Genomic DNA, 7,743 nt, shown 5'->3' on the forward strand with positions numbered 1-7,743 from the left:
ACACCACCACCACGCGCAGGTACTCCTTCTTCCCTTGATCTATCTCTCCCCCGCCCTATTTCTGTGCTGGATGAACCCACGCTCCTCCCTCTAATTCATCTCTTCGTATTTTTTAGGTTTGCGTTGGGGATTGATTCCTACCAGTGAAATCTGGAAGGGAGCCGACCTACAGGTCAGTCCTTTTACATGACATGCGAAATCTTTAGTGATCTACAGTGGGGTTCCTGTTTCAATGCTGAAGAAGCATAACTTCTGAGTGGAAGGATAATATTATGTTTTCCAGTTTCATGTATTGATTGACAAGGTGAACTCTGTAGTTGAACTTCATTGTTAAGTAGATGATTTATTCTTATATTTGATCAAATCTTCATTATGATCTAGCTAATTCACCTGTTCAAGTGGATGGTTGCTGCATGGTGCAAATTAGGCCAAAATGAACATGTCTTGCTTCAGTTGCTCTTATAGAAATATGCGAGTTATATGGTTGTGTAACTGAGACCAATTTTTGGTTTACACAGGGAGAGAGTTGGGAGAGCTAATGAGTTGTTGAAGCCAGATGAAATTATAGTGCAAATTGACTCGAGGTCAATTGCTGTGTCACCACTTCCTCACAACGTAAAGCTGGAAGATGTTCAATCTTTCTTTGGTCAGTATGGCAAGGTATGCTATCTGTATAACCTTGAATACCAGACTTGACAGGATAGGCTAGAACCGCTAGATTGCACATTGCGTGTTGCTTCAACTTTCAGTAACACATTTATCAGTTACTTTGAACTGGAAATGTTCAGTTAGATGCACTATGCATGTGATATTCAATTGATATGATAATTTGGCAAACTTGCAAGTTGGCGCAGCATCACTATAAATACACGAATCGTGTAACATAAATGCTGATGGTGCTATGTTGTTTCTGAACCGTGTGCATCACAGGCTAACATCGTAAGGCTTCCAAAACATGTTTCTAACAAGGGGCAGTTCTCCGGCACAGCTTTGGTCGAATTTTCGGAAGAAGTTGAAGCTAACAATATCATGAATAACAAACTTAGTTTTGCAGGAGCGGATCTAGAAATAAAAACAAAGTAAGCTAACTACCGATTCAAGTTCTTTTGTGTCATGCTTACCATTTACCAGTGATAGAATTTATGTTCTCATTCTTTGGGCTTATTCCCAATATATTTGTTCGCATGCTCTTTCTTTATCAATTGATGTTGGTTAGATACTTCGATGCAAGATTTTGTACTGTTTCTCATGATGATTGATAGCTACGTCATTTCCTCTTACATTTTAGAATCATGAATGCAGTGTCTATAGTTTTCACATTGCTGACTTTATTTATAACTATGTATCAAACTATCAATAACGTGTTATCCAATGTTGGCATAATACAGGAAGGAATTTGATGCTGAAATGGAGGCTAAGAAAGAAGCTTATGAGAAGTCGCACCCTAATACACACCCTAATAAGAATGGTCATGATGAAGGGTAAACTTTCTGTACTAACGATATGTAACATGCTATTTTTAGTTTCTTTAGTTTGACTTGACCTTGTGAATCATCAATATTTGGTTATATAGATACCCAAAAGGTCTGATTCTGCCTTTAAGCTGAAGAAAATTCTAGCTTATGGTGACACAGAACAAAATGGTGGGGACAAAGTTGATAATAGCGACAATGCCAAGAAGGAAGGGGGTGGAATCGGGGAAAGCTTGTGAAGAGAAGGCCCCTGAGAACACTGATGCCAAGGAAGAGAAGTCAGATGATGCTGAGGAGTTGAAAGTGTCAGATGCACAAGGGAGCGGGCTGCTCTCGGTGCTCGACTGGGAGCTCACCGACGAGGAGGAGTACCGCCACGCGCGCCCAGGTGCAGCGCAAGCGCGTGGAGGCGAAGGGGTACGCCGTCGAGGGGATCTCGGTGAGCGGGCACGAGACCTGCATCACCGTGTCGTCCCTCAACGTCGCATTTGACATCGGCCGCGGCCCGCTCTTCGCCATGCGCTAGGACCACCTCTTCATCATGCACGCCACCTCAACCACATCGTGAGCATCTGAGTCCTCTTCTGATTCGTCTCTTCTCTGTTCTGCTTGGTTAATCGGTTTGCATATGCGGTCTCTAGCTAAGCTCGGATGCGCCATTGCGAGACGGTGCCTCATACATATGCGGTCTCTAGCTAAGCTCTAATGCCTGGTGAAACTTTTGTTTGCTTCTTGTTGGTATTGGTACGGGTGACAAGTAAAGAAAGAGTCTAGGTGCGTCAAACAAAAACATATAGGATGTGTAGTTGCTTTTAATGTTGCCCTCTGTTTGTTCTAGGAAGAAGTAGATACCGTTAAAACCTTCAGATTGTTTTCTTATGTTGAGCTGTCAAATGGTTATTAGAATGCTCTTGCTGCATTTTTCTTTTGGTTCTTTTGTACACGCGTCTGACAGATTGTCCCCATGCGCACTTTGATTTGCAGGTCCTTCTGTCAGTGTCTTCAATTGCTTTGCTGAATAGTGGGTGGTAGCGGCTTGAGTGAAGATCTTCGTATCAAGGTTTGTTTACTACCGCGGATTGCTTATATCACCTTGTTCTGTAATTGTCTGTTACTTGCTGTACACATACTGACTAGGTGTTGTGTCTGTGTTGCTGTTTTCCATTTGCCTTTGCTGGTTAACTTACTTTTCAAGGACTATTTCTTCTGCTCAGGATGTGCCCTACTATATCTTTTGTGATTCCTATTTTGGAGACCCTGGCGGCGCATGTTCCTTTGCCTGCTCTTTTGTACGTGTGTGAGATAGCCGACGACGGGGCTGTGCTTGCTGGTGTTGAGCTTGAGCTTCCTACGAATAGTGTGTCCCTGCTTCCAGATAGGACTTTGCTAAAATTCCTGCAGGGGGGCTATGGGTTTGTTATCAGGGACTACGGTAGGGGTGCAGAGCGGCGTCCCGCATAGACCCACCAAAGTGCTTAATTAGTACAACTTTGCCTAACAGCAGCACAGCCTAATTAGAACTAGCTTTTTCTAATTTGTATACGGAGCGGGACGGGTTCGGGCGCCGCCTTGCATCCCTAGACTACGGGTTTCAAAGTGTTGGTTCATACCATTCAGGAGCAGTGCTGGTGCTAAGAACGCTGGCAATGCAAAGAAAACAAGGCAGTAATTCATCTATCGCCTAAGATGACCATGGATGTACGGTAAGCCACATTTTTCTTCCATGCATTCAGCTCAGTCTCTGCTTCCATGGAATTCATGCTTTTCAATTAAATTATCAGGGTGATAATGTAAACAGTCCAGCTGCTATTGGCGCAACCAGGTCATCTAGTAGGTAGAATAGATCAAATCCCACGTACGCACCCCCGCACATGAGCTCATCCCAATCCCACCACCGATCCGCTTATCCTGTCTGCCGTCACGCGGCCTTTCCCATCCCCACATCGACCCCTTGGTGATGCCGTGACCACGCAATTGCTACTCTTCGCCGCTCCATCTCCCCGGGTAACATCACACCGCCTACCCCATCCTCCGCACCCAGGACAGAAGCACGCAATCTCGACCGATCCCCCGTTCTTCTCCGGCGGAGGCAGCAACGCGCAGCCGCGCTTCAGGCGACGTTGCGCCTCTCTCTGTCCATCTCCAGCACGGCCACTCCGCTGCACTCATCTCGGGCCGAGGAGAGCGAGCACAGTTGCAATTGGAGTTGTGTCAGCGATGTGCCTTTGCCCTCTCTAGGTTTTTCGTCGAGGAAGTCATATCATGAAGTCGGGAAGATCTCATCCTTCCTTGCTTCCGCCCTACGCGGCATCATGCTGCATGTCTGTCGTGTGCAGGTACAACTCCTCGGCATGCAACCTGTTGAACAGTATGTTTACCATGCCTTTGGTAGAAGATAGACTGTACTATCGTCTTCATTTGTCCCTCACTTGGTTAGTCTTTTGATCTACTAGTCTTTTGTGAAGCTTGCCTTTTTGAAATAGAAAATTTGTCTTACATTTTGACTGTTGTTGTATGCGTGATGGCAGACAGAAGCTGACATTTTTTCCAGCTCGTGCACTGAGAGAGGCTTTTGACTTAGCAATTGTAAGTATCGAACCTAATGAATTTCGTTTTAATTATTTTTAGGCCTTTAAAAACATGTCGTGATTGATCTATTCCCCACTGATGTATTCAAAGTTCTAGGTCTATACATGTATATTGCTTCGAGAGATCTTGCAAATGTGGAAGCTAAAACGAGGTAAACTAGATGTAAGTTTTTAGGTTAATTCTAATGTAATGCAATTTCAACGTCCTGTGAACTCTTAAAAATAACTGTTTTGTTTGCCTGCAGTATGTTCATCCAGCAGAAGGGATGCTCTTCAGTGGAAAATTCTGAAACCTTGTCAAGCTTTGATGTATAGCTGGCATAGTTTGTTAGTAATCTCTATGAACATTGTACAAATGGTGACAAAAAAGTTTTTTTATAACCGTGGAATCACGACGCAGAATATATTATTCACGTGTATACCTTCAATGTGGATTATAACATGATGTACCTTGTCAGGAACATTTCTTCTCGAAGACTACTTTATTTTCATATTCATGCACACACTTCTCTGGGATATTGAAATATTTGCTTGTACCGTCTTTTTCTGGAGTCATTGAAATATCCCCTTGCATGGAAATTTGATTTCTACTGAATTTTTGTCAAGATATTAGACTTCTTGTACTAAAGTTCACCATGTTACTGTTGTACTACAATTTTTCTTATTGTACTGAAATTTTGCATTGTTATACTAAAATTTGCCTTTTTTTTACTCTGGTACTAACATTTAACTATTTTGTAGGAAGGAATAGCTCAAGGGAGCAGAAGGAACAAGGAGAAACACTCAAGAGAAGTTAACTCAAAATCCAAGATTCGATCTTCACATAGCTCACAAATCTTGATTCATGATGGCATTGGACCAGACACATCCAGTTCTATAATATCTATATAAGTAGAGTGTATTTGATTCCTATGTTGTTCCTCTTTAGCTTGTTCGTTGGACTGGCTTGGTTTAAATTATATATGATATAATTTAGTTTTAATTTTATTTTGATTGTGTGCTTTATTGAAACTCACTCATTAGTTTTCACTGTAGTTGCTTGGGTTTGAGAGGAGAACATTGAGGGTGGAAGAAGACAAGAGTGATTTTGTGGTACCAAAAAAGTTGGCTATGATTTACTTCGTATTAAATATGTTATCTTATAACATATACATCCTATTAAAGGTACACATTTTCACACAATTAATGTTGAACCACTAGAATACTTATGTCCCCGTTGCAACGCACGGGTAATTTCCTATCCTGTTAAAAAAAGGCTGTGATTTGGCCCGAAAAAAACCAATGGCTCTCATAGAAGACTCATTTGACTCTTCTACACCTTGACATGTTTAGCTTCTTTTTTAAGGGGGAAAGAATTCATCCACCAAATTACATATCGTGCACGGTCACACACATCCACAACATAGAAGTGACATACTTGCTACTAGACCGTCTATACAGCTCATCAAATAGATCATGAATCTCTTCCCCGAGAGCATTTATAGTCGGACCCCTCAAACCCGCTCAAACGCCCGGACGGGCTGCCCCGTCAGTATCTGGACGAAAAGACGACACCCAACCGGGCTCTCAATAGGCAGCCCAAACACCCGGACCGGCTGACACTCCCCATATCCGGCCCATATGTCAGGTGGATACACTACAAAAAAAAATACACTTCCATGATGATACATGTTTGTCACAGTAGGTCGCGTTTTTTGTCATGCATGTACATCCATGACAAATTTATGGCAGAATCAAGATAGTCATACCTGTGCTTTCGTATAAGTGTTCCATGACATTACCAAAATTATCATCACGGAAGTGTCCACTTCCATGACGATAAATCGCGCGTCACAGAAGTGCTTTCGTCAAGGGTGACCGGCACGTGGCATCCACCGTAACGGAACGCCGTTAAGCTATCGGGTCGGGTTTTGGATCCGATAACCCGTTAACAGCCCCGACCAATGAGGATTTTCCACGTGTAAAATCATCATTGGCTGGAGGAAACACGTGTCGGCTCACCGTTGGGACAGATGTCATCCACTCATTGGACAGAAGGCGCCTATGATACGTCGACACGTGGCACGGCCCAACAGAGGCCCATTCCTGTGAAAAGGCCGGCCCGTTTGACTTGGTCAAAAGGTGGCGGGCCGGCCCATGTAAAGCCTGTTAATGGCCTGTTCGCATATGGCCCATTTACAGCCCGCTAACCCAAGGCCCATTACGCCATATCCGAATTAGGCCCAGTAGCGTCATCTGGGCCACCCAATATGATTCCAGTCCGTTTTCACTTCTGGCCCATGTATGGCCCATGATGTCTTTCAGCCCATATGAGGCCCTATGTAACTCTTGGCCTATTAACGACCCGTGGTGAAACTGGCCCCTAATGAACAGTGTATTACTTTACACCCATTAACGGCCCGTGGTGAAACTGGCCCGTAATGAACAGTGTATCACTTTATACCTATTAAGGGCCCGTTATTCCGTTGGGCCATTTCCAGCCCATGTTATCTTTCGGCCTTCTCAGAGCCCATTTATTCTTGGGCTCATTTCCAGCATTTGTTTACTTACGGCCCGTTACTGTCATTTTCTGCTTATGGGCCAAATTCAGCCCGTGGTTACAGTCGGCCCGTTTGTGGTCCGTTAACATGTTGGGCCGTTTTCGCAGCGTCATGAAATACGACCTATTAACGATGGCCCGTTATGGTCGGCCCATGAACAGACGATTCCAACTCTAGCCCGTTTACGGCCATAATGCGGCCTGTTATTGGCCCATGTTTGGCCAATCGATCATACTGCCCGTATAAGGCCCATTGATGATACGGCCCGTAGAAGGCCCATTGTTTCTGCGGCCCGTGAAGGCCCATTGTTTCTACGGCCCGTGGAAGGCCCACTGTTTATATGGCCCGTAGGAAGGCCCACTGTTTCTCCGGCCCGTAGGTGCAGTGTCACTACAGTAAATATTAGCCCATGGTTATTGTGGCCTAGTTTTAAAAAATAGGTTGTTGCAGCCACTAGCAAACCGCAGAAAAAGAACTGCACTGACTACAAGCAAACAAATAAACAAGACAACAAGGAAATAAATAAGCAAGCAACTTACACTAGGCTATCACGGCTGTCGGTGTCAAAACCGGCGGATCTCGGGTAGGGGGTCCCGAACTGTGCATCTAGGCGGATGGTAACAGGAGACAAGGGACATGATGTTTTTACCCAGGTTCGGGCCCTCTCGATGGAGGTAAAACCCTACTCCTTCTTGATTAATATTGATGATATGGGCAGTACAAGAGTGGATCTACCACGAGATCAAGGAGGCTAAATCCTAGAAGCTAGCCTATGGTATGATTGTTGTAATGGTTGTTCGTCCTACGGACTAAAACCCTCTGGTTTATATAGACACCGGAGAGGGCTAGGGTTACACAGAGTCGGTTACAATGGTAGGAGATCTACATATCCGTATTGCCAAGCTTGCCTTCCACGCCAAGGAAAGTCCCATCCGGACACGGGACGAAGTCTTCAATCTTGTATCTTCATAGTCTTGGAGTCCGGCCGATGATGATAGTCCGGCTATCCGGACACCCCCTAGTCCAGGACTCCCTCAGTAGCCCCTGAACCAGGCTTCAATGACGACGAGTCCGGCGCGCATATTGTATTCGGCATTGCAATGCGGGTTCCTCCTCCGAATAATTCATAGAAGATTGTGAACA

At 44.5% G+C, this 7,743-nt stretch overlaps 1 long non-coding RNA gene across 10 annotated transcripts; it reads left to right on the plus strand.

Moving 5' to 3' along the window:
* Positions 1-5,075, plus strand: LOC119275603. Of its 10 annotated transcripts, none has more exons than XR_005135799.1 (11): positions 1-19; positions 117-172; positions 519-660; positions 931-1,079; positions 1,389-1,481; positions 1,574-2,036; positions 2,457-3,904; positions 4,001-4,058; positions 4,152-4,223; positions 4,306-4,387; positions 4,802-5,075. It is a non-coding gene; the product is annotated as an uncharacterized LOC119275603 (long non-coding RNA). The 10 variants fall into 10 exon arrangements; XR_005135795.1 differs by having other exon boundaries at positions 4,152-4,212; XR_005135793.1 differs by having other exon boundaries at positions 2,457-3,175; positions 3,254-3,904; positions 4,152-4,212; positions 4,306-5,047.
* The last annotated feature ends 2,668 nt before the right edge of the window (positions 5,076-7,743 follow it).

The sequence above is a fragment of the Triticum dicoccoides genome, chromosome 3B (assembly GCF_002162155.2).
Source record: "Triticum dicoccoides isolate Atlit2015 ecotype Zavitan chromosome 3B, WEW_v2.0, whole genome shotgun sequence".
NCBI classification, from domain to species: Eukaryota; Viridiplantae; Streptophyta; class Magnoliopsida; order Poales; family Poaceae; genus Triticum; species Triticum dicoccoides.